Genomic DNA, 25,994 nt, shown 5'->3' with positions numbered 1-25,994 from the left:
AACATTCTTAGAATCACAAAAATTTCAAATTGAAAGGAATAGGAGAGTTTTAGTTGAGCCTCCCTTCCAAGCCAGGAGTGCCCTGTGCAAAGTTCCGATGTAGCTGCAGGGATGTGAAGCAGACTGGATAGCGGGTACTAGAGTAGGGCAGAGCAGGAGAGACAGGATTGGGTTAGATGTGATGCTTAAAGGTCTGGCTAGATCCCCGGATGGGGCGGGCGTAGCTAAAAACATTTGCCAAAATGGCAGTGTATTACAAGTGAGCACAGTAGACTGGCCTGTGTAAAGATTAGGATCAAAGTAACCAGCATCAGAGGTGTTCTCGAAGGCCAAGTCAGCACCAAGGATAATTCCCCAGAAGTCTTCTGTAACACTGGCCTTCTCAAAGTCAGTTCAACTTCTGAGACAAGCCCTTTGACTTAAAATGCCTAGGCCTAAAAATGAAATCTAATGAAGCAAGTTTAAATGCCTTACAGAAAACTGCATCTTTCTACTCCCAAGAAATCTACATAGGTTTCCCAGGATAGCAGCAAAACATCTTTTAGGTTGAAAGGCAGTTAGTTCCCTGTTCTTAAACTTTGTCATTATTACCTTCTTCTGGAATGCCTCCTCTTTTTCTCAAGGCCAGGGAAGTTTCTGGAAAATGAGTCCACCATGATTCCTGTTGTTCTTTAAAAAAAAAAAAAAGTAGTTGGCTGTGACTTTAGAGGGTCATGATGAGAAAATGTGTTGTCATCACAGGGCAGGCCAACAGTGATGACCATCCCTCAAGCTCAAGAGTGGACATGGTTCATTTGTTGCTCCAGTGGAAATATCTCTAATAAACTGTGCTATAAAATCCTCTTTTTCCATCAGTTCTGGGCTGTAGTTACTCAGGAAGTTCTGCATTCTCTCCCCTCAGTGGTGTCTTTCTAGGCCTGTTCTTGCTAACACTTAGTGGAGTGTTGATGCCATAATAAAGAATGTGTCAGAATTGCCTTTAAAACTCACTTCTCCCTGCAGCACCCAGCAGTGACTGCTGACAACGTGTCACACCTTTCACAGACACTGAGCTGCTCATGAATTAGGATACCTTGTTCACCACCCAACATATATTTTTTTCTACCATCAGGTCATGTGTCACTGAGTGACATGTTCTTAACTGTTTTCTGGTCCTGAAAGCATGCCTTTGCTTCTCAAACATCATAATTAGCCCTGAAATGAAAAAAAAAAGGCAAGTAAGCATAGATCAAACACGGTAAACTAGAATGAGATCATATGCTGGCTAAATAATAGTTTCATGTTGTAGGTATCAGCTAGCATTTAGTTATCGTTAGAGATTCGGGCACTGGGAACCATTTTACCCAATGTAAGAAAAGTCTGGGGTAGTTGCCCGTTTTTAAAACTTCCTACATCTTACTTTAACCACAAAAAGCAGTGGGAGGAATAAGTTGGAGAAAATTGGATGATAGTAAGGATGGTAAAGTGAAAGGAGAAAATTCATTTTCTTTGTCCCTTTCTCTAGGGTGGTAATTAGACTAATTCACATGGCATTATCATTTTTTGCAAAGCACCTAAAAGCATGGTCAGAAATACCAGGCAACTATTTGACTTGGTTATCTTTTCAGACCCCATCATCATATTTTCTGTGGCTTGTAGTCAAATGCATTATCACTCCAGGAAGATATGTGCTGGATCTCTTTGTAACATGGTATGTAGGGCTAGGCACACGTACTAAGCAGCTGTACCATGCAATGGGGAATTAGTTCTAAAATCCAAGGAAATATGCCATAAAATGTTCTTCTATAAATTAACAAAGCAGTTATTCACATACAGTTGATACATAAAAGAAAAAGATAGAGAAAACAGGTTTCTTTATGAGTGCAAGCAAGAAAGCCACTCAGTTTTGCTTCTGTATTTCCAAATAGCATATGATGATAGAATGATTATATAGTAAATCATGTTAATTACTTTCTTTCACAGCTGTTGTTTTCAATATGGGGAAATTATAATTGTTTAGAATAAGTGTATAACTTTCTTCCACATTTAGTGTGCTAAATGCAAGTAAATGAGGTTTTCAACATTTTTAAAAAATGTTGTTTACCTTTAATAAAAGATAAGTTAACTCTAAATTTTCAGAATTAAAAACTGTAGTTTACATTTGCTTAAGGTCTATTATTTCATTGCATAATGACCATTATATTTTTAGATGGCTCTATGGTCCCTTTGAATTTTTCTATTTTAATACCTTCTGAAGGTCTAGTAGTTATCACCCTTAGCTTATATTCTACTAAAATATAAAGAGAGAATTTTTTATGGTTTATTTCAAATTTGTGCAGTAAGCAAAGACATTCATTAGTTTCTTTTTTGTGAATTATTTTTAAGAGTCGTTTGAACTTTCTATGAAGGAGCTTATACAATATTTACAAAATTAATCCCAAGTATGCATTGAAGAGCTATGAACTACTTGTACTGTATGTACAAAATTAATCCCAAACATGCATTGAAGAGCTATGAAGTACAAGCAATTCTGTTTGAGTCATAGATCTTTATACTCTGTGATTAGATATCCTTCATGCTCTCATATAGCTTACAGTTATGTCAGTGAGAAGCAATTAATACATATATATGTTTCTCAAATATAAAGGATATGCACTGAATGTATCAATGAGAGCTAGTCCTGGATATAAAATTTGCATTGGAAAGAAGTTCCTCATTAATTATAAAGAAGATAGTAGGTTTGCAACTAAGCCTTACTTAAAGTGGAAACAGAAGGGAATAGGATGAAGAAATATCAACAAGTTACAAAAGGATATAAATACAAACATAGGAGAAAAAAAATATCCACAGCTCTAGAAGACAGTATGAAAAACTGCTAGCAAGAGTCAGTATAGGGAAAACTACAGTTTTCCTTATTTGAATGGAGAGGATGTTTTTATATCTGACCCTTATGTTTAAGTTATCTATTGGCCTGGAACAAATTACCTCCAACTGTACCTTACAACAACATTGTGCATAGTTTCTGTGAGTCTCTAATCTGGGTGTGGCTGCATCCCTTGCTGCAGATTTTTCACAGGCTGCATTGAAAGTGTCTGCTGGGGCCAAAGCCACTGCCAGGCTCCTTTGGGGAAAGGCTGCCTTCCACGCTCATTTACTGTTGGTGGGATTCACTTCCTAGGCCATTGGCAACTCTCAGTTCCTCACTATGTAGGCCTTTCCAACATGGTAGCTTTGTGTTTAAAGCATGCAAGCAGAGAAGGTAACCCAGGGAATTTACTAGTAAGATGGAAGGAAGTCATAGACTCCTGTATGTAATTGTACAAATGGTATCCAGTTAAACTGGCTGTATTTTATTGGTTAGAAGCAAGTCACTAAGTCCATCCTATTCTCCAGGGAAATACATATCATGCTTGTAGAAATATATATGAGGCAGGGATCACTGGGGTTGTCTAGATGTATGTGTGCCATTGCCTTTTATCTTGCTCAAGAACTAATATTTGCACAACATCAATTATAACCCATAGATTAAGTATCGTGTGCATATGGGTTTATATACATGTATATATATATATGTATATACACACACACATTTGTTTAGATCTATATACATATACCTATGCACATTTGTATAGTGTATTATGTATATCTGTTCACAAATAGAAATATATTGGACTACTTTTTCATCAAGGCTTTAGAAATGAGGATTCTAACTTTCAGCTGCAGGAAAAATCTGGAGGCAAAGGATATCTTTCTTCATTTCTATTTCCCTTTCTAGGGACCTGTTTGTTCATATCTGGGCTTCCCTTGCCTCCAGGTCCACTGCCTCCAATTTCTTCCTGCTGCTCCCCAGATTCATTCCCTGCTGGGGAACCCAGATTTCTAGGTATTGAATAGGTCTGTACTTATTTCCAATAAAATCTCTGCATCCTTGACCTATTTCTCCTTTAGGGGCAGTGCTTTCTGAAATGTTAAAATGCACAGTCTGTCAAAAATATTTGTTCCTGTCATGGCTAGCTGGTCTATTTTCCCTCACAAATAACAGCAGCCTTGTCTAAACTGTTCCTAAAGGATTTCATCAGGACTTCCTTTAGGGCTGTGCTGGGTAGAGGTTTGGAGTATACTCTGAGGTGATTGGCAAGACTATTTTGGCATTTTCATCATTACCAAAGAGAGGTAGCTCTTAACATTGCCCATCTTGGTACAGTCGGGGTGGTTTTCTGGTGTCATGGGCTGCACCATCTTTGCATCTTTGTACGTGCTGCTCCCTCTCTGGGGAATAGCCTTCCTCCCCTGATTAACAGTGGATGCCTCTCCGCCTTTCATGGCACCACTCAGATTTTACCTTCTGCTGTGAGGATGTCCCTGGCCTGCCTTCGCCTAGCCTGTGCTTTGTGCTTTACAGCATGCAGCTCACTCTACTGTATTTGTTCTGAATGAGTTCTATTCTGTTGGGCTTTAAGTCCCTAAAAGGCAGAATGCCTTAATAGAATGAAGTATAATTTAAAAACAAACCCATAGTGTCCTATGCCCCAACCAGCTTGTTTCAACACTGCTCTATGGGTGTACTGTGGAACCCACCCACCCCCACAGAGTCCTTTCTGCCTTTCCTTTACCTTCACTCATTGTGTAGCTGTCTCTGAGTCCTGTTGACTCCCAAAAATGTCTCTTACACATTTCTTTCTCTCTTCTCTCCTGTTTCCTACCATATTCTCCGTCCAGTTCTTCTTGCCTCTAGCTGACTACCACAGGACTCTGCCCTGACAAACACTCATTTTCTTAGGTAGTTTTCTTCTCTAAAGCCCTCATTGTTTCTTATCCAGCCAATATGATCAAGTTCAAACTCCATAGCTTATCCTTTAGTGTTCTTTATTCTCTGTTTCTTAGCAACTTTCCTTTGGTTGAACAAAGATGGACTCACTCATAGACTACTTTGATTGCCCAATATCTAGGGGGCAGTGCTAAATATATGGTAGATGCCTAATAAACATTTGTTGAATTAACAAATAACTTCAGTTATAATAAGCTAAGCTGTAACATTTATCAAGTGGTTATTTGATAACAGGCAAATTTTACCTATGAGGAAACAGAAACCCAGGGAGATGGTAACTGGCCCGAGGCTGCATGGCTGGTCAGTGGCAGGGCCAAGGCAGGAAAGCAGCCAGCTGACACCGGTGCAGCTCCCTTAGCTGTGTGCAGCCGCTGACCTAAGCAGACCTTCTCGAACTTCACTAAGAACAGGCCAACCAGGAGACATAAGTGAAGGATTTGTTTTTGACAGTAATCATCACACATTTCAGAGTTGATTATATTTTATCCTTATTCCATTATGATTTTATCCACAGTTAGATGCATTTTCAATGTGTAAGCCTTCTTTTGGTTTTAGTTGGTTTGGGCAGCTTTCCCAACTTTGAACGTGTGATTACGTTCGCCCGGCGCTTGCTCGCGGTGGGTCTTGCATTTCCATTGCATCGTGGGGACAATTGAAATGCCTCCTGCTCACTCTTCTGTAGCTTCATCTCTCTTTCCTAGGGATGCAAGGTCAAGGAATACTCAGAGTTCAGGGCTAAATTCAGAGTCTTTCCCAGAACTTAATTAAGGAACTTTAATTAATGTGTGAAACTGTGTGAAGGGAGAGACGAAGTCACAGGCAGGTTGGGCCCAGAGTGCAGAGCAGGTGAAGCTCGTGTCAGTGTTCATCGCGCTCTGCTCTTCTTGCCCTCCTGCTGCCGTGAATGTCCACACCCTGGCCGGCGCCCTCTTCTTTTCTTCTCTGTCTCTTCTGTCAAAATATCCTATTACAGAGACGAAACAGTAACTTTCCCTTTACCTCTCTGAGTTCTTGGCTGAGACCTCTGATATAAAAGACAGATTGATAAGAGAAGAATGAACAGTAGTTTATTAACATGTATAGTTCATTTCTACTTGAGAGACACCCAGGAAAAAATGAGTAATGCAAAGAGGTGGCTTTAGCATTCAGGGTTAAGTATCATCTTCATAGGGAAAGGGGAGGATGGATTTAAGCATCTTAGGGGAGAGTAAATGAATTTTAGGAAAGATGAATGGGCCCTTAGAGAATAGGTATGAGGTAATTAGGGTGACAAAATTTGTGTGTGTGCGCGTCACCTTTTAGTCTCCTCTTCTGTGGCTGATGAAACTCCCAGGGCAGGGACTGATGACAGCCGAGTTCCCTTTGGATCATGTGTCCTTAGACAGATAAGGGGAGTTCACAGAAACCTGTCCCTGAGTTTGCTTTTCTTCAAGTGCCTACGGCTCAAACTAATCAATATACCAGATCAGTATCTTTTGGGGTGGCATGTCCTAAGCTCTTACAGTCATTTTTTACGATGGCAGGTCCTGCTGCTTTTCACTATAAGGTCACTTCTGCTTCTGAATAATCTGATAAACTCAACATGAGTTGAAATAATAAAGTAAATGACAGCTGCAGTATATCAAGTCCTCCTGTACACCTGGCAATCCACTATTCCACTATGGGCTTTCCTCATATTATTTCCACTTAAGGCAGCAATTCAGTAAGATACCCCTATCTTACAGTTTCTAAAAGGGAAGTTAAGTAAATCTCATAATGCCGTATTATACAGTAGAAAAGCAGAGGAAATAGGATTCTGCTTCAGGTTTATCTTCATTACTATGGCCAGGCCTTTCCTTCATTCTTCATACTGTGTTTCTTCCCAGTATCTTTGCATTTTATTTTACTATGCAGTAATTTAGGCTAAAGAAAAACCTCGACTGGTTGACTTTCAAAAATCAATGAGACTAGAGCCTTGGGAGCCTTTTAGGCACTTTTACCCTCCACACTTTTCTGCTCTGTGGCTTTGTATAATGCCAGTCATGAGCCAGTTTCTTTTAAGGTAAGATTTATCTTGAATTACTGTAACTGAAGGTTTGTGCTTTTCCTGTCTCTAAGTATCCACAAAGAGCAAACTGGAAAAGAGCCTTAGGAGCCTTTCAAGGGGTTTCGCTAATTGTTCTGAACCCCTGAGCAAATGATAACTGTGTATTTATTGAGTATGTGAGCAACAGGAACGCTTGTGTGCAGTTTTAAGCACTTGAAATCCTTTAAGCTCATGTCCTCTTAACATGTCCTGTAAGATGTGGTGTGCATGCCTACCCCTATTCTAAGGGTAAGGACACTGAAAAACAGAGAGATTAAATCTAGTAGAACCCGGGCATTCTGAAGCAGAAATCTAGTCCCAACTATCTTACACATTTGTTTCTTTGTCTTGATACTTATACAAATCATATCTTATCTTTTTGGGAAGGTAACTTCTTAACAGCCAATATGCAGATACTCTGAGGAGCCTGGACTTTACAAAGCAAAAACCAGGCCATGTGCCCACAAGTCCTCAGGCATCTTCTATGTTGGTTGCCAACACACTCCCTGGGGAAGGGGGTACTGGGCTATGCCCTCCCAGGTGACCTAGGTGGAATAGAGAGTTGGATGGCCACATTCTATTTGGACTGGGATAGAGGCAGCATACACACCCAGAACAACTGCAGAGAACATTGGAAGACAAGACGTGAGCAAGTAGAATGGTGTTATGGACGACAAACACTTGAGCAATTGTTAGGATGAAAAAATCAGCAAGACCTGAGAGGTCAAAGACAACTTCCTTTGAAGTAGGGACTTGAGTTACAGGACTTAGGAAGGGCTGAAAAGACTCTCTACCTTGCTCTTGCTCACCTCCATCGAGGGCTTTGATTTGCTACTCTTTCATTTTTCACCATCTTGGATGCCCCTGAGAAATTAAGTGACAAGTAAGAAGTGGTACCCTTCGCAAAGTATGGTTTTGAAGATAAAGCTGTGTTCTGGAGCTTCCACTTCAGTCTGTGGAAGTTTCTTCAGTGATACTGCTCCAACACCAGAGAGAGGGCAGGGAGGAGGGGAGAAACTAGCTTTGGAAAAAAGTCCTGGGGCATGAAGACCAGTTTGTCAGTGGAATGAGTCTGCAGTGTAGTTAAATGAGAAAGATTTAGAGTAGTAAAAAAGATTCTTCTTCAGAATCTGCAGGCAAGAATGTTACCTTTCTCCTCTCATTCCTAATCAGGCACCTTCAGCTATGTTTCCATTCAAAAATAAAGGAGAATTGGGGGGTGGGAGGGTTGAATAATGATAATCATGGAATATTTCACAATTTGAAGTTTGAATAATTCACCTGAACTTAATTGCAAAATGAAATACTGTATTTTTCTCTAGCCCTTTGTTTCCACATTAGGAAGGGAAAGGCTTATTATACTTCCAAACCCTGACCCTGCTTTGGTTTCAGGAGTTTCCATAATGAATCTGAATACCCAAGGGTTTCCGAAAGAATGTGAAATGCCGGAAGAATGCATAAACACCTTGAAGGTGACCAGGATGTGTTTATTGGGAAATGGTTTCCTTTAGAAAACATGTAAAGAACAAAAATAAAATAAACAGGTTTTTACATGAGACATTAGCATGTGGTTTTATATATGCACAGCAGTATTGTCTTAGGACTTTGTTAAGAAAAATTCTGCAGACATTGTTCATATTATGTTAGGAAATAACCATATAAATAAAAATGGATGATTGGCATAAAGAACATAAATATTGAACACATTTCATGCTACATATCAATCAGTTTACAATGGGGAAGCTTCCTTGCCCTTTGACATTGTTCAATGCAAATTTATGAAATGTAGAAGGCATTACAAATCTGTTATGCCATTCAATTACATAATAAAAGGTGTTTTGATTTGATTAGCAATCCGTAAATATTGCATTGCTACATCTTCAAGTTTTCCATCAAAATACATTTTCCTGGTTAGGTAAACAGATGTATTCCCTTTGAAGCTAGCTGATCCCCTTGGATCCAGCCATTAGTTCTGTTCTGTTGTCCAGATTGGCCTCTCTTCTCCTAAAACCTTTCAGACACAAACTTTCAAGAAAGAGAATAAAATCCTTCTTTACATTGAATGTTACTAGCATTGTGTCCAGATTTGAAAAACTTCCACTTGTTTTTTTATGATTCATTTTGGATGGTGATTAAACCACACTTTCTTCCATAGCATTAATACTATTTAGTTAAGGATCCCAAAAGACCAGTTTCTTTGTATTATTTTGTATTTAAACAAAGAACATGCCAAATCTCTGGGGAGGGCTGCTACATTATTTCTTAATACAGAAGGCCTGTGAAGATTTGTTTCCATCAGAATTTGGTGAAATGCACTGTCTGTTCAGCTAAAGAATTTCTATTACCAAAGCAGGTAGAAATAGAGACTTCTTTATTTTCATCAGCTTTTGTACCCATCCAACTGTATTTCTAACTTCCCCAAATGTATTATAAATCTTCAGACTTTGTGTAATGGTGACTTTTTTACCTCCTACATACCAAGTTCTCTCTTATATGAGGGCCTGGGTCTTGGGGTAATTGATGTCAATCTGGCCACAGGAGAGTCTGAGTTTGTCTGGTTTTATTGGTTGGCCCGGGGTCAGTATTTGTACTTTCATGTGAGTTTTCCGAGATCCAGCAGTGAAGTTTGCTCTCTTCCTTTTTCCTTTCTTTATCCTATGTCTCTTTCCCGCTTCGGCTGTTTGTTTCTGTCTCTGAGCCAAACTAGACACTCACAGCAACCCAAATATTCCTGGTCTTTTTTGTGCCTTTGTTCCTGCTGTTCCCTGTTTCTGGGCATCCTTTCCTCATGTTATTCCATTGGCTAATCCCCACTGAGCTTTCCAGGCTTCAGTCCAGTAGCATCTTAAAAGCTCTTGTAAAGTGCTGCCCTCGCCCACTGCTGGTGGCCTGCCTTTCTTCTCTCAGTGCAGTGGGGCTCGCCACTCTCATTGTGTGAACCTGCACCTTCATTTGTGTTGACACATTTGTTCGCACTCAGCTAAGCAGTACTATGTTCCTTTCGAGCAAAGACTGGGTCTTTTATCTTAACATTCTTTATAGTCGTCAATGTTAAGAGCCAATGATTATTGGATGGATGGATAGTGCTTGGATGGAAATAAAGTGACTACTCCTTACTCTGGGAAATGAAGCACATTAGACATGCTTATTGTCCTACTGAAGCTTTACAGTTTAATTGGGAAATTTAAACATGCATACAGAACTGGGAAGAGGCAGTCTGTGCTAAGTCAATGTGGGGGCTATGGGATAGCTGTGGAGTAGTATCCTGACAGATCAAAGCCCTGTGGTTAAAGTAAGCTTTGGGAAGGAGGTGGCATTTAAGCTCTTCCTTGAGTTCCATTTCTTGTCATTTTCTTTCCTGGTCTTACCAGGAGGGCCCCAGGAATCAGAGCCCAGGAGAAAAAGTAGTTACCCTTTTATGTGGTCAAAAAAGCAACTCTATAGTAAGCCTTCCTTATTTCAAATTCTTCCACCACTTATTAGCTATGTGACCTTGGGCAAGTCACTTAGCAAGTCAAGCAGCAGTTTCTACATCTATCAAATAGTGTTTGAAACTGAGTTATTATTATAAAGGAAAAACTGAGAGAGATAACCTATATAACATTCTTACTGTGATGGCTGATATATAATAAGTGCCCACCCAATAAATACTTGCCATTGTTGTTAATGTCATTATTAAAGACCTTTACTATGAAACATATTGGTTTTTACATGTATTTGTTCATTGTCTCTTATTATATAAGACAAACCCTGTTTGTGAAAAACATATATAAAACAAAAATATTTTTTATTGTATTTATTAGGTTGAGCCATATAAAACTACCATTTTTACAAATCTAGAATGTTCAGATATTAGCTATTCAATATGGTTCAATTTACCATACATGTATTTACTCTTTTAGAATCTTAGATCTTGCTCTAAACCAGAAAGAATTGAAATGGAGCAATAATTCGTGAGTGAGTTTATGATCTCATGACCTACTAATTTCAAGCAAGAGTCTTGATAGAACTGGTTTGGCAAAGAGATTGGGCAGTTCACTGGAGTACATCGCTAAATATCAGATAGGTAAGGCTTAACTTGTGATAAGACCTTTGTACCCAGATCTCAGTAAGGTTCAGTTCTACTTTCCATTGCAAACATGGTTAAGTGAACTCAGTCCTGTGTCTTCCTGGTTTTCACAATTTGCCAAACCAAAGATTGAAGCCCAGCATGGAGAATACAGTTCGAGCAGGTTCCGTGGTGCCCACAGTGTGCTGCGGGGACCGTACTCCCGAGGAGAGGGCAGACCTGCCAGCATGAGGAGCCGTGCTGGTGCGGGTCTGAGTGCTGCGGGAGCAACACCGGTATGTGGCGATGTCCAGTGCGTGCGAGCTGCTGCTTGATGGATTGAAGAGCTTTACTGGGGGTGGAAGGAACTCACATGCTAGGTGAGGCTGTAATTAGAAGTAGGTCTGGGGGCAAGGAAGCAAGGGGTTTATTGTACAAATGAATCCCAAGTAGGCACGAATGACTGCACACACGGTATATGAGGAGGAAAAGAGGGCAACAAGCTGTAGGAAGTAGGAGGTATTTTAAGTACCTTGCTACAGGGTTCATTCTTTTTCCCGTGGGCAGCAAAAAATGAACATAAAGGTTTATTAAACCAAATTATTGAAAGGGTAAGAATTACTATTTGAAGATCGACATGATGGCAGGTGAGGATGGTGAAGTGACTATTAGATGAACAACTTAGACGATTTTTAGAGCAGCTCAATGGCAGGAAATAGAGCTTGATCTAGATAGGGGCATTGGTCAAGGAAGAGGAGGGCATTGAAGTGGAGGAACTGGCACTATTTGGGAAGTGGTGAGAAAGAGGGGGCAGTTGAGAAAGATGATGCAGACCTGTGAGGAGGGGGGTATCAGTAGTAGTCAGAAAAGTAGAGATCTGTCCCAATTCTTGCACCACAGAGGGAATCTAGGGAAGTACATGCCTGCAAAACTAAATGAAGGGTTCAAGGACAAAAGTCAGGGGGCCTCTGTTAGCTGTCAAGGCCAAGCTGAGCTGTGGTCCAGGGATAGAAGGAGATTGCTGCTGACAAAGGTGGAGAAAGTGGGAACTGTTTCCAGGGGATTAGCAGCTGTGCAGCCCTGAGTCGGGACAGGCAGCAAACACGGAGTCCAGCCAGCTGTGGCAGGAACTGTTGCCAAAGCCCACACAGTTTCTGCCACTGTTGGCAGGAGAGGAAAAACATATGCTTTTTTTCAGCCTTCAAAATATTGTGAGTGCACCTCATTAGCAGAACCTGGAAGCTGGCAGTGGAGTGTGAGAAGATGCAGTTCCCAGGCTTAATGCTCCTGAGCCATCAGGGTAAACTTAAGAGAGGATGGGGCCGGGGAGGAGCCCTGAGAGGGAGGAGAGCCTGGGGAATGTAGATGTGCTCAGTGTGTGGCCCTGGCAGGGTGTCCAGTTGAGCAAGTCTGGTATGTGACTGGAAGGCCAGACATGGGTTCAGAGATGCAGATTTGAAAATCTGAAGCAGGGGAGGTAGTAGATGAGATCGGAGAGAAAGGCAGAGATGCAGAGAACTAGCAGCGAGAGGGAGGACAGAAGAGCCATAAGGGGTGGGCTCCATTAGGTGATGGAAGAGGGAGACCTCAGTAGGAAACAGCGTTTGGGTGGGAAGGAAGAGAACATGGAGGATATAGTCGTGAAGGCAAGGGGGAGCAGAACATCAAGGAGGAAGGGGTGGTAGGCAAATGCTAACCCAAAAGCCTCAGAGAAGAGTATTAGATGTGGTGATTTCAGATCCACTGATGAGAAGGAAACTCTCTGAGCACAGTGATCACAGAGTTAGATTAAAGGTAATTGTAAGTGAACTTGGTGGGGAAAAATGTACAAGCAGGACTTACAAGTGATTCTTATTACAGGTGCTGAGTAGTAGAGAGGGAAAAGGGATGGGTAAACTGCAAGGGGAGAGTGGGGGCAAAGGAAGTGTCCATTAGGACAAAGTCGATGTTAACTTGTTTGATATAAAATGATCCTGTGAAAGAGAGAATAGCTGCCGGAAGGGCAGGATGGGAGCAAAGGCCCAGAAGCGATGGGGGAGGATGGAACCACATTGTCTGGAGTCAGAGCAAGGGCGGCAGCAATGGGTTTAACAGAGTCATAATCATCCAATCTATCCAAACAGAAAATCTGGAAATAAGCATCACCAAAAACAATATGGGTACAAATTCCCTCTTCTGTGCCAAGAGGCTTCCTGCCTCAGATAGCTGCACTTACTGACAGTCTCATGTTAATGACAGGTCCCTGCCACAGGCTGTGGTTGCCAGACATACTTACCCATAAGAAGAAACATATATATTTGGTTTACTCAGCATCACTAATCAATTTCTGGGCTGTAGAAATACTGCAGTATCATTTTAGAGCCCCTATTATAGATGAATAAAAAGATAGATAATTAAGTCCTAGGGGACCCATGTTCTAACTAGTTAAAAACAAGCCCTTTCCCTCTCCCCCTCCCAATCTGGGAGAACTCTCTGCACCTTACAAACAAGCGTCCTCTTCATTTGAGGGGGAGAGGGGTTGAATGCAGAAAAAGTCGAATGTGTTAGCACATGATTTTTGACATTTGTGTGGTGTCGGACTTAGTTGTTACTGATATTAAAACCACGTGAAAGGATGGAAAGCAGGGTGTGTGCAGTTTTTCATGTTTGTATAGGGAGGGAGGAAAAGGAATCTTGGCCGTGGGTCTGAAAATCCGACTTCAGTTCTAAGATAAAAATAGTTAATGTAGTATGTAGCTAAATATAGTGTCACGATATTTTCTAGTCATTTAATTAACATAGTATATTATCCCTCATCATTTGCATTTTAAAATCCTATCACTGGGCATATTTTGAGTGTTCATCATTACTTAGTTTCTGTTATTATTATTATTATTTCTTACAGTAACTCTGGAAAAGGGTGCTTCTTTCTCTGGTTCTTTTAGTTATTAAAGAAAACTTAAGTTTGGAGTTAGTTTTAGTGTATAGGTTCTCTGCCTAAGTCTCCTTCCTCTTTCCTTCTGTAGCCTTGATACAGAAGGCTGTTTGATACAGAATTCCATAGTTCAAGGATAAATGGGCACTACTGTGGCCTAAAGTCACTGTATTTCCAACATCTATTTCATTGGGCAGGAATGGGCAATAAAAGTATGTATAAAGCTTGTATTCTATGATAAAAAATATTGAAGACAATCGACTCATTTAATGTCAACTTTGTGGTTGGGGAATTTTGTAGTTATTGGTACTAGTTTTATCAGAGCGGTTCTTTCTTAGCAACATATATTCTGGTGTGGTTATTCTTTATTTTCTTATAGACATCCAAGGTCAAGAGGGACATACTCTAGATCCTGGAGAAAACCGGAATGTCCCAAATCTTTGGGGATAAGTACACAGTTACAAGGAATGTAATGAGACAAGTGCTCCAAATATGAATTGGGGGAGTATCACCTAGAGGCCCCAGCTGAGATTGATTGAAGTGTAGTTAATAAACTTCTGTAAAACAATTTGTGTGGTGTTGGACTTTTTTGAAATGTATGCCATTCAGTTGGAAGAGCCTTAACTGGTTTGGCTAAGAATGATTAAAAATGCTTTATATTTGGTTAAAGTGCCAACACATGTACAAAACTGCAGTGGCATGCTCTTACTTTCAGTGGACATATACCCTAGAATACACACACTTAACACATCCCGCTCAGTAAGAAAACTCCTAATAAGCAACTAAACAAAATCATTAGTTATGTTTGAAAACGCTCTTTGCATCAAGCTAAATGATACTCTTTTCCAAAAATTCAGCACGGGTTAACACCCTACAGGAAGCTTCTCTTAGCCTCTCAGATCTCTTCTCCATGGCACCTTCTTCTGGCACTGATTATACTGTAAGGTAATTGTTGGTCTGCCTGTCTCCCATGCTTGATAGTTTTTCTCCATTTGAGTTGCTGGTCAAAGCACAAAGCACATGGTAGGTATTCAAGAGATAATTTTGAAATAAAGGAATAGATAAATGTATGAGGGGATAAATGAGTGAATAAATGAGGGAATAATTATTCATATTATAGATGGTCTTACTTTTAAGTTTTCCACCTTTGGAATCAAAAGTAGATTCACCTAGATATGCTTTTCTCTACTTTCAGAATCAAATATGTCCCAAATGAAGTAAATCAATATATATATCTACAATTTAGGGAAGTTCCATCTACCCAGGATAAATTGATACTCCACCATGTGATGTAGGTAATAGGAAAAGACCTGAGATATACACTAGAGCCCCAAACAAGCTTATGAAATAGTTGTAGAACTAAGAAACCTGTACATCAAATTGTTTTTTAATAATACTTAACAGTGCAAGGTAGTATATGAGTGTTTTAGGAGAACATGAGCATAGAACAGAGATTCTCATAGGTTAGCGTGCAAGAAAATGGCTTTTAAAACATACAGATTCCTGGCCTGCACTCCTAGAGATTCTAATTCACAAAGTCTAAGGAATCTGACTTTTAATGAGAACCAGCAGTGATTTTTCTGCAAGTATTCCAGAGAAAACACTTCTCAGTAGACGGTGGAGAAACTCCTATGGGCCAGAGTTACCAGGGAAGCAGGAGGTGGACCTCAGACTGGAGCTGGAAGCACACATGGTGTTTGGATAGGCAGAGAGGGAATGGAAGAAATCTACTTTTCTTAAAGTAATTTTCAGAAACATCTCTATCCAAATACCAGATGTTTATGATGACTGACAAAATACACTCTCGTGACATCCCAGTATAAGGCATAATACTCAGAAGCTTCCTTTTTTAAAAAAAATCTACTATAGAAGCAGATTTTTAATTGACTTATTTTTCCCACTTTTCACTTTTGCCTGTTAAGTCCTGACAAGTTTCCTCACTTCCGAGTTCCTAAGGATCAAGCATGCCAGTTATTGCCATATCTTGAGTAGTGATGATACTTTAAATAACAACTATTGGGTAAAGAGTAGGGATACATTAGATGTCTCCCTCCACTAACACCAATGAAAGAAACCACCTCTTCCATTTTCCTTGCTGATAAAACTTGGAAGATTACAAAAGTTTTGCAGAGTTACAGGCTGCTTTTCCATAGATATTTACTGTACAATAGGTTGCATAATAAATGTGTCTATCATCTGTCATGCTGAAGACTTGATAGTGTTTTCTTCAAAGCAAAGCAGACTTTGAAGGTGTTTGTTTGAATATTCCCTAATCACAGAAACACATTTATGGACAATTCAGAGACTAATTGCATAGGCTGGCAATCAATTTGGCATGAATGAAAGAAGGGTAGCAATCAGTATCTAGCTGGGAAGTCAGAGTCGTCTCAAGACAGCTCAGTCACCCAGCAGAGAGAAGTGAGTAACAGCCAATGGGAAAGGATGACAAGACCAACACTTGCTTGCTTGCCTTTCTTGATTTTCAGCACTCTCTAACCTAGAGACGTATGTGTACAATGAGACAGGCAGGACAGGCAGTCACTGAGAGGTAGTTTTGCATGTCTTCAAGTCTGACAATCAACTATGGAAGATGTTACATTAACACTAGTGTTTGGTTCTCTTCTCCTTCCTGGATTCTCAGAAGACTAAATTTCCCAGACACCCTAGCACTTAGCTGGGCCATGTGACAAGTACTGGCAAATGTCCTTTAACCAGAGTGACATTCAGGAATAAGGTAAAAAAACCCCTCTAACAATCTCTAGTTTCTCTTTTCCCAGCCATGGTGAACACTTCCTTTTGAGAGGGTGGAACAGCCTGAATATCTGAGTTACTCCATTGAGAAAAGTTATTCCACTTTCCATGGGAAAATGAGGCTTCAAGTTGCTACATTAGTTTTCTAGAACAGAACAGACTATACTTAAAAATTCATGTGTATTCTCATGATATATTAAAATATTTTTATTCCTGTTAACAGTGGCCAATAAGAATAAACATTGAAGGCCAATAATAAATCGAGCTATCTGTTATCTTCAAAGTTCCCTAAAATTTAAATACTGAACTATAAAGCTGTATCACCCAAATAATACATTTGTATTAAAAATACTTGTCTTGGGAATCTAAAGTCCTTTTTGAGCAAGTATCAAAGATATATGTGCTTCAGACTACTCAAGAAAAGGAAACTAAAAAATGAATTAAATCTGGGTCTATGGAAATTCATTATTTTGAAGAATTCTTATTAGGACACTACAAGTATAGATTGAAAAGTTAAGTAGGTGAGCTCATGAGACAGGACATGGGTGATTATATTAACTGTTAACTATTTTGTGTTAATACCGCTTGATAATCATAATAACTAATAATTGCGTTATTAAAATCTGACTCCATTAAGTAAGTAACCCATTCTGTAGACCTCTTGTGGATTCTGGGGATATAGTGCCAACCCTCCTTTCATAGCTTCGTGGTGTTAACAAGGACAGGGAAGGCTAGTGAGGTACACATCCTTTCTGGCAGTCACTTGCCACAGGGGATATTCTCTCTCTCCCTGTCTCTCTGGATCAATATAAACTCTAAAAATACATGAATCCATAATTGCAGTTTTGCATTCTGTTGCTGTTGAGCAAAACCACTTGAGATTTGCTTGTTAACATTCAGGGGATTCCCTTCAATGCCATGTGGAAAATGGGACGTCTGCCCTGAATGCATATCTTTCCTTCACTATCCTCTCCAAATCTGCCTCTCCATGCAGTGAGCTCCTCATGTGGGATCAGCACGAGCCTGCCTATAACAAAATTTATGTTGTTTTCTGCTCACATACAGATGGCCCTGAAATGACTGTGATGCAGTAATTCAGACTGAACTAGCACCTTTCAATCCGTTTATGAATGTTGTTGCATCCCCATGAGTGAATTAGAGCACTGTGGTTTCTGAGCAACAGTATTATTCTTGCAAAATTTGTGCTGAATTAAAAATATATATCATCTAAGAAAGAAATAAGAAATTCCAGCCCTCTAACATTTATCCAGAGTCAGTTTCAGTTTAACTGCAGTTTTCAGTTATCTTCACTGTAGATTTACTGCTCCTAACTATTATAGCAGGGATGAGCAGAGATTGGGTTAAGAACATTAGAGCTGACCTGGGGATTGTCCTTGCTTACATGCTTAGTGTGCTAGCTTCTAAGTGTGGAAACTCTCATTTTCTAAGGAAACAAGTTGGTGCAGCTGGGCGGAACCAAGTTCTAACCCAGGAGTTTCCACATGAACAGTTTTTTCTTGGTATTGAAAATTAGTCAGCTTTTCTTTTCATTCCCAAACTTGAGGAAAGCTTTTCACTGCAACTAAAATGGAGAGGTAGGATGAGTTGCTGAGGGAAGTCCTGGCCTCTTTAGGGTAATGTCTTAACCATCTAAGCTAACTAGCTGCAGATGATGCATATGGACTGTGGGCTGCATAGCCAATGTGACAGAAGGAGCAGGGAGTGCTTTCTGGGAGCTGTTCGGTTCATTTTACTCAGTCCTGTATCATCTGAGTCACAGGTGTGACAGATTAAGATTGAGCCCCACCAGTCTTGCTTGTCACCACTTCTCACTTGTCACTTCTTCTCTCTGACCACTTAGACCTAATATAAGTGTGTGGAGAAATGAAAATACAAGTAGCCAGGGAATGAATGAGTGAAAGAACTATTAGATTCATTCATTTACCCAAAAATAATTTATTGATTACGTATTCAGTAACAGTAGACCTCAGGAAACACCAACATCATTTATAAGGTGCTGTGACATTATGATGAAGATCTCAGATGATTAAGAAAGCACAAGAGGGGGCTTTTCCTTAGGGAAAGAAGAGGTCAAGGCTTGGAGAGTATTTTTTGTGGGATTTGGTAGAATGGAGAGTTCCCTAAGGGAGGGCATATTTTTCCATGAGTAAGTGGTATTAAATGCTTCAACAGGTATCTGTTTGGGCTCTAGGTTATAATAAAACCCATATTAAAAATAATATGTCAGAATGTATCGCTTATGTGAACCTGGGTTTAGAAGACTCTTTAGCTAACTGAGAGAAAATATTAATTCAAATACAGAGGATTTGCAAGTAGTAAGAACCCATTGATCAAGATGTCAAAAGAGGATAATAGTATGGCAGAAAATATTGATACACAGCCAGGTAAATATTAGCATGGTTTAAATGTTTGCTTTAATACTGATGTGGCACATTAGAAAAAGATAGCAAATTTTGGAATCAGACATTGGTTCCAATATCAGTCCACCATTATGGAGACTATAACCTTGAATGAGTTCCTTATTCTCATGGAGCCTCAATTTCTGCATTTTTAATTAATAAGTAAATGAATTAAGTCATATGTAAATAAATAAAAACACAGTAGTACCTACTCTGTGGCTTGTGAGGATTAAATCAGACAGTGCTTTCCATACGGTCATTATAACAAAGTTATATACATATACACACATATATTTTTTAATATATTATTTCATACATATTAAATATATATATACATACATATAATATATATATATAAAATATGTAAATATACACACATAAGTACATTTTTTAATCCATATGGTCTTCTATTTTTGTCATTTTGAATCCATCAAGTTGATCCAGCAATTAGAATACTAGAGCTTTTCTTTGGTTGTCCCCAGGAATACAAAGAGAATGAGGGAAATAGTATTCAATTTCTGCAAAACAGGATTAAATCATAAGACAAGGCTGTGTGAATATGCTATTGTTTCAAGTAAAGATCACCCAAATTCCTGCATTCTCCCTCCTTTATTGTGAAAGGTCAGACAAGTCTAGATGACCCCAATGACAGAGCCTTCAGTGTACAGGGAAAATACTTCAAGTCACCATCATTTATGCACTTAGCCAAGAGACAGCAGTTGGAAAGGAGCCAGACACGATATCTGAAAAGTAATTTGAAGATACCCCTTTTCTAGTGCTAAAGATAACTAGGGGAAGGACAGGTGAAGATAAAACAAGAGTGAAATTGGTCCTCTGGGTGGTGCATTACACAAAAGACAGATGGGTGTTTATATCACTGCTTCCATCGAAGATCCTAGAAAAGAGCCACACTTCTATGTGTCGGCACATCAAATGTGGCATGGCCACATGCACTTGGTGGTCCACTGTGCTCATGCATAAGGAAAGTCCTGGATGTTACCTTGCCAGTTGCCCTCAGATTCTGTGTGGTTTAGAGGCAGATGGAGAGCAGGGGACCTGCTTTGGGGCCTGCCATGGCAAAACAGGGGTACCTTTACAGCAGGGTCTGTCAACAGGCTGCTGGGTCACCATGCTGGGTAGAGGTGATGACCAAGATTCAGGGCAGTGACTTGGCTTGCAGAAGCTAAGGTGAAAGTCAGTCAGAGTGCCGTATGTACTGTCAGGCTCTGACCAAGCAGGAGGAAGAGACAGGGAACAGCCTTAGGACCTTTGGAAGTACAACCAGAAGGGCCAGCAACAGACTTGTGGACAGATGAATTCTTTGTGGAGTAAAATGACACCATACCCAATCTTCCCAGATCTATATGGACCATGATCCACCCAACCAGACCTGCATGTGTCTGGAAACTATCTGTGGACGAGAGCAGTCTGTTCCTCTTCTGAGAGGTTAAACATTTTTATCCAAGAGATAAGTGGTCTATGCAAAAAAACATTGTCAAGAATTCACTATAAAGAAGAGTTGAAAGAATTTTACAGTGAACAGCACCAGGTAGATTCCACCACTGACATTTACTGTACTTGCTTCACTACATCCTCAGCTATCTATCCATCTCTCTCTATCCATCAATCTAATTTTGATGCACTTCAAAGTAAGTTGCAGGCACAAGTACAGTGTACCCCAAATTATGTACAGTCTCACGTATGTATCATTAACTAAAGTTACAAAAAACAAGTTCTTTTTTTCCTTTCAAGATAAAATGTGCATCCAATACAATACATAAATCTTAAATATAGCATTGGACAGGTGCCAACAAATTTGCCCACCTGTGCCATCCAGACCCCTCTGTACAGAATACAATCATCACCCTGAAAGGTGCTGTGTGTCCTTTCTTGTCCATTTCTGCCCACCCTCACCCCCAGGCAATCACTGTTTTTAAATTTTCCATCCTATGTTAATTTTTCCTATACCAAAATTATATTTCAGTGGACTCTAAGAGCATGCAATCTCTTCTGTGTGGCTTCTTAAACTCTGTAATAATCTTTTTGAGGTTCTCCCATATCATTACATGCATCAGCTTATTCCTTCTGATTTCCAAATAGTATTCCAGTGTATGAAATAAGTAACACAATTGTGTATGTATAGTCTCTTGTTGATGGACACCTGTTTCTCAATGGATTTTAAAATCCACCATGTTAGACTAAGTCTAGGATTTGGGACAAAAGTTAATGACAGGCAGCGTGTGGTGGGCTCAAGAAAACAATTAGATTGGTTATGTACAAAATGAATGAATTGTATTTTTTCAGAATATCCCCATTGAAGTGTGCTTAAATCTCTGAATCCTATTAATAAGCATCCAGTGACAGAGAGCTAGTGTTTTCTTCTAAGTATTTCCTTTTTCCAGCAGATGTGGGAAGTACCCTTGTCCTCGCTGTGGCCATCACCTTGCTTGATGTGTGCTGTTCTCCATATAGTGTCATGTTGTGCCACAGTTTTACAGGGAGGAGAGACACAAGGTGAAGGCTAGGTGCTCAAGCCTCTCTACCTTCTTTCTGTTTTAACCCCAGTCCCTTTCTTTCTGTCCTTAAAATGAAAATCAGTCATAGTGGTGGTACTTTTGCTAAAATTGACATACTTTCTCAGAGTGAGAAGATTGGAGGTCAAATACAATGGAACACAAGGAAAAGCAATTTGCAAGTCACAGCAGCTGCTCCTGGCAAACTTTGCAGGACAGGTGAATAAGAGAGAATATGGCATGCACTGCTAGCAGCAGTAGATGGACCATGGGCTTGCAGCCTCTCACATAAAAGAGCATGAGGGAACACTGAGTAATTTCATTGTTAATTTATTATGTGATTTATCAGCAAAGGCACATGTTAAATATTTCTTAAAAATGAAAATGTGACTCCATTCAGCTTTCAGTTGAAAAAACTGCATCAGTTATCCTTTTGGTTGGAGAAAGTGGCTTCTTGTTTGTGTTTTTGTTCTATTTCTTTCAAAAATGAAATCATACTAAATGGAATATCTGATCATTGGAGTCACAAAAGAACACTTCAGTCTAGTGTTCTGATCAGTTCCTGGAGTGTTATTAGGCAAACTAGAGGGCTAGATTTGGGGAGGAAGGAGGGGATGTGGAAGAGTCCACATCTCTTTACATGCTGGTGGACTAAACAGCTTCTAATGTCCCCTGGATCGTGTTCTAATAGCACTTTCATTATTGACGATGTCAAGATCTTCAGGGCTCAAGTCATGCTCTGTGATCGTAAAGAAACTTGGGATATTATCAGGCCCTGAATACTGGGTGGTTTTCTGCCTTGAAAGGATTCAGGAAACTGGAACCTTTGAACGTTTACTTCCAGAAGGATCTTCCCTACATGTCTAGGGCGACCCTTTCTGTGAGGCCTTGGCTATAGATCTGTTGACAAATACTCAGCCATCTATTCTTTGAAAGGGGGTCTATAGTTAAGGCAGATCCCCAGACACAGGGAGAGAATTTTGTTGCAAATCCCCACAACCCTGTTTTTGTATGGTTTTTGAAGTGTCATTTTTCTCATGTGATCTTATTTAATATCCTATTTTCCTAACTTTAAGTTACTGCTCTTCTTTTTTGTTTTTTGCTTTCTGCTTCCCCTTGATGAAACAATACAGTAAAAATTTATTAAATCAATGACATGGAAAAAACATGGAATCTATTTTTAATTAAATATATATCCTATGTTACCTGAAAACTACTGTCTGCATATGGATTTAGTTTATCTTTTCTGACTTGTGCTGGACTTAACTTTTTTAAAATGTTCACTTAGTATACAATAGATTACATCTCACTAAGTATAATTTTGGCCTATGTATTTTTAGTTATGGCAACTACTTGACCAGTACTTAGGAGAAGAAAGGAGTTAGTCTCAGGTCAGACAAGAGGGAAAGAGAAAGATCTAGGGAATATTAAGGCCAATGCTAATGATAAGTTGCACCATCAGCAGCAACAACAAAAAAGAAAACAAACAAAATACAAACCTCTTCCACACCTGACCTGGAGTAGGGAATCAGCTTGCTTTCATCACATCTGGGAAACAGGTGATGAAATTGTTCTGTGTGCAGACTTGATACCTAGTGCAAACTCTCAGACATCAGCTATCAAATTAGTAAAATGAAGGCGAACATCAATGGATGATGCTTCACAGTCTTTTATTTTCAGGAAAATAGAGAGTTGGTTAAATGATAATTTAAAAAGAAACAAAATGTCATTTGGGAATAAAGAATGGTACATTCTCATCGGGTCCAAAATATTTTCTCTGTGACCAGATTAATAAAGGTTATAAAAAGATGAGACAACTTAATTTTTTACCAGGGTTTGGGTTGGGTCCTTGCAACTCTGTTCCAAGTTGCAGCTTGGAAATGTAATTGGTTTTAATTAATCATGAAGTAGTGCCAGAAAATTGTTGGCAGTCTTACTGTGGGTCTGGGCCACTTGAAATTCTGTTTTAACAACTTCCTGCCCAACCCCTCTTTTGTTTTTTTTTAATTTTTTAAAAAATATAAAGCCAAGAAGAATGGGGGAAAGGTGAATAGATATTTTTCTTTTCAATCCAGCAACTTGTGCAAGAACTCTTAATTATACAGAAGAGATAATTCAGCAAGATATGCACTGACAGAATTATATTTTATCCTATTTAAAAAAGGGAAAAGATTTTGTTTTTCTGAGTTCTAACTATTGGGCTACATTTAAGCCAAAAGTTTATAAATGAGTGAAGTAAGGATTGAAATAAGAAAGACATCCAGCCTCTATCCTAAAATGGGAAGAAAGTAGATTAATATTTAGAAAATCAGAGGCTAGTCCTTGATCTGTCACACTCAAGCTGAGTGATCATGGGTAAGTCGTCACCATTATCATTACTTTTCTTGTTTATGACAGATTTGGCAAGCATCAAGGGAAATCCATTACCATTCAAGAGATTATCTCTGTTTATATACAGTGTAATAGAATATTGGCTCTGATCACTTACTTCATAATTCATGACTTATTCATGCTTTTTTTTTTCCCCCCATGAACTTCATCTGTCTCTTCTACTAGACCTTAATCTCACTCCAGGTGGGAAAAGGTGTTGCTGTCTTCTTGGGCTCAGCATTCAATTGATGTTCACTAAGATAACTGTTAATTAGGAGTTAAGACTCTCCATCATTTAAAATCATTTCCCTAAATGTAATTTAGGCCTAGTGGAAAGACACTGCTTTTTTACACTCAGTGAGAAAACGGCTTAATACTAACTCTCTGTCCAACTAATCAGGATCCTGCAAGGACACCATCTAACCTGTCTGTGCCCCAGCTTTCTCATCTACCACATAGATGTGATGATATTTTTAAGTGCATTATAATGATTAACAGATAAGAGAGTTTTTTGACAAATTAAAACTACTATCTAATTTTGGTTGTTATCCTTAATAACTTTTTGTGAGAATATAAGAACGATTTTGCTCTCCTGGATGGATGCATGAAGAGGTAACTTGCATAAATGTGTGGTCACAAATCATTGTTTGAGCATTCGTAATCAGTGTCTATTGTCTTGAAATCCCAAGTGGGTCTTGGCGCCATACCCTTTCAAGGCAGGATTTCCCCAGTTCAGGTTCAGACGGGCCCTGTCAGCCCACAGTTTCCTCATTCTGGTGCTCCATGTTAGAAAGGTTGGCATTTTGAACTGCATTCCCTTGGCTTCTGTAATGGTCCTGCCACTTAAGAGAATTCATTAGCCAACTAGAGCCCTTAATTTGCCATGATAGAAGCCCTTACTAAGAGAGAAGGTGGATCAGCCTGCCTTCCCCAAACTCTGTTAAACTAGTATCATTCCGAGTCACTAACATATGTGCTTCAGGATGGGACTGTCAGAACCAACTCAGGTTCTGGGCAGCTGAGCACTCACTGGGTCCCATGCATTTAGTTCAGGCTTCCTACCATCAGGGTCTGTTCCATGTGTCCTCGTGGATGGCCCCAAGGACAAGTCCTTCACTCAAATACAGTTTAAATATATGTAGTGCATGCCTAGCACAGAATGAGTATTCAGTTTTTTAAAATTAACTAATGAAGGATTCATATAGTGGCATCTAATGAGTAGCTAGTATATCCATAATTGGGCGGGCCACATAAGAAATATGTGACATGGTTCTATAGCAAATATTGCAATTTACTTCAGAAGACAAACCATGCATACATGAAATTTTTGAGCATAAAAGTGGGGATGGGTTTAAGTAACAGAATGGATGATTTGAAGTATAGGGCTGTAAGAATTCAAAGAAGTCCAGACCAGTGAAAAATTCTCTTAGGAAGTGAAATTTGAGGTGGACTTTGAAAGATGGATGGATGAGAAGAAGAAAGAAGATTGCCATTCTGAGAAGTAGTAACAGCATGTGAAGCAATGAAGGGAAATGGGTGTGTGTTTTACTCTTTACTTTTGAGAAGTTGGGTGAGGGAGTGATGGTGAGTATTTAAAATAAAATAGGATTACAGCATACAATATATGTTATAACCTATAGGAATACTCATACATATATATGAAGATGTATGCATAAAGATGTTTATTAACTTAAAATAGCAAAAAAAAAACCTGAAGTAATTTAAATTCCATCAATAAGGAAATAGTTAAGTGATTTATGGTACATTCACATCATGAAATACCAGGAAGTGGTTTTGAAAAGAATAAAGTAGATCTTTGCTGACAAAAAAGACCACCATGGAAAGGCATAACAGTATATTAATGACAAAAATTCATTCTTGTAATATCCATCAACTTTAAGAATTGATTTAAAAAAATCAAAGTGGTATTTCAGGAAGATTAATGTGATATTGTATCAAATTAAGTGATAGCAGTTGGAAGTGAAAAAGGATATTGGGAGATGTTTGCATGAATACAGATCTAGGGGCCAAGGGTATGGACCTGAATGGTAGAGAGAGAGGAGAAACCCAGAGACTTCTGAAGAATGACTTGGAAGGACTTCGTGA

General features: G+C 39.3%; 1 protein-coding gene across 16 annotated transcripts in view; it reads left to right on the top strand.

Moving 5' to 3' along the window:
• NCKAP5 (NCK associated protein 5) overlaps positions 1–25,994 on the top strand; it is a 942,960-nt gene that overhangs the window by 636,890 nt on the left and 280,076 nt on the right. The gene's annotated exons all lie outside the window — the stretch shown is intronic.

Source organism: Manis javanica, chromosome 7 (genome assembly GCF_040802235.1).
Source record: "Manis javanica isolate MJ-LG chromosome 7, MJ_LKY, whole genome shotgun sequence".
NCBI classification, from domain to species: domain Eukaryota; kingdom Metazoa; phylum Chordata; class Mammalia; order Pholidota; family Manidae; genus Manis; species Manis javanica.
This window is presented reverse-complemented; position numbering and strand designations above follow the sequence as displayed.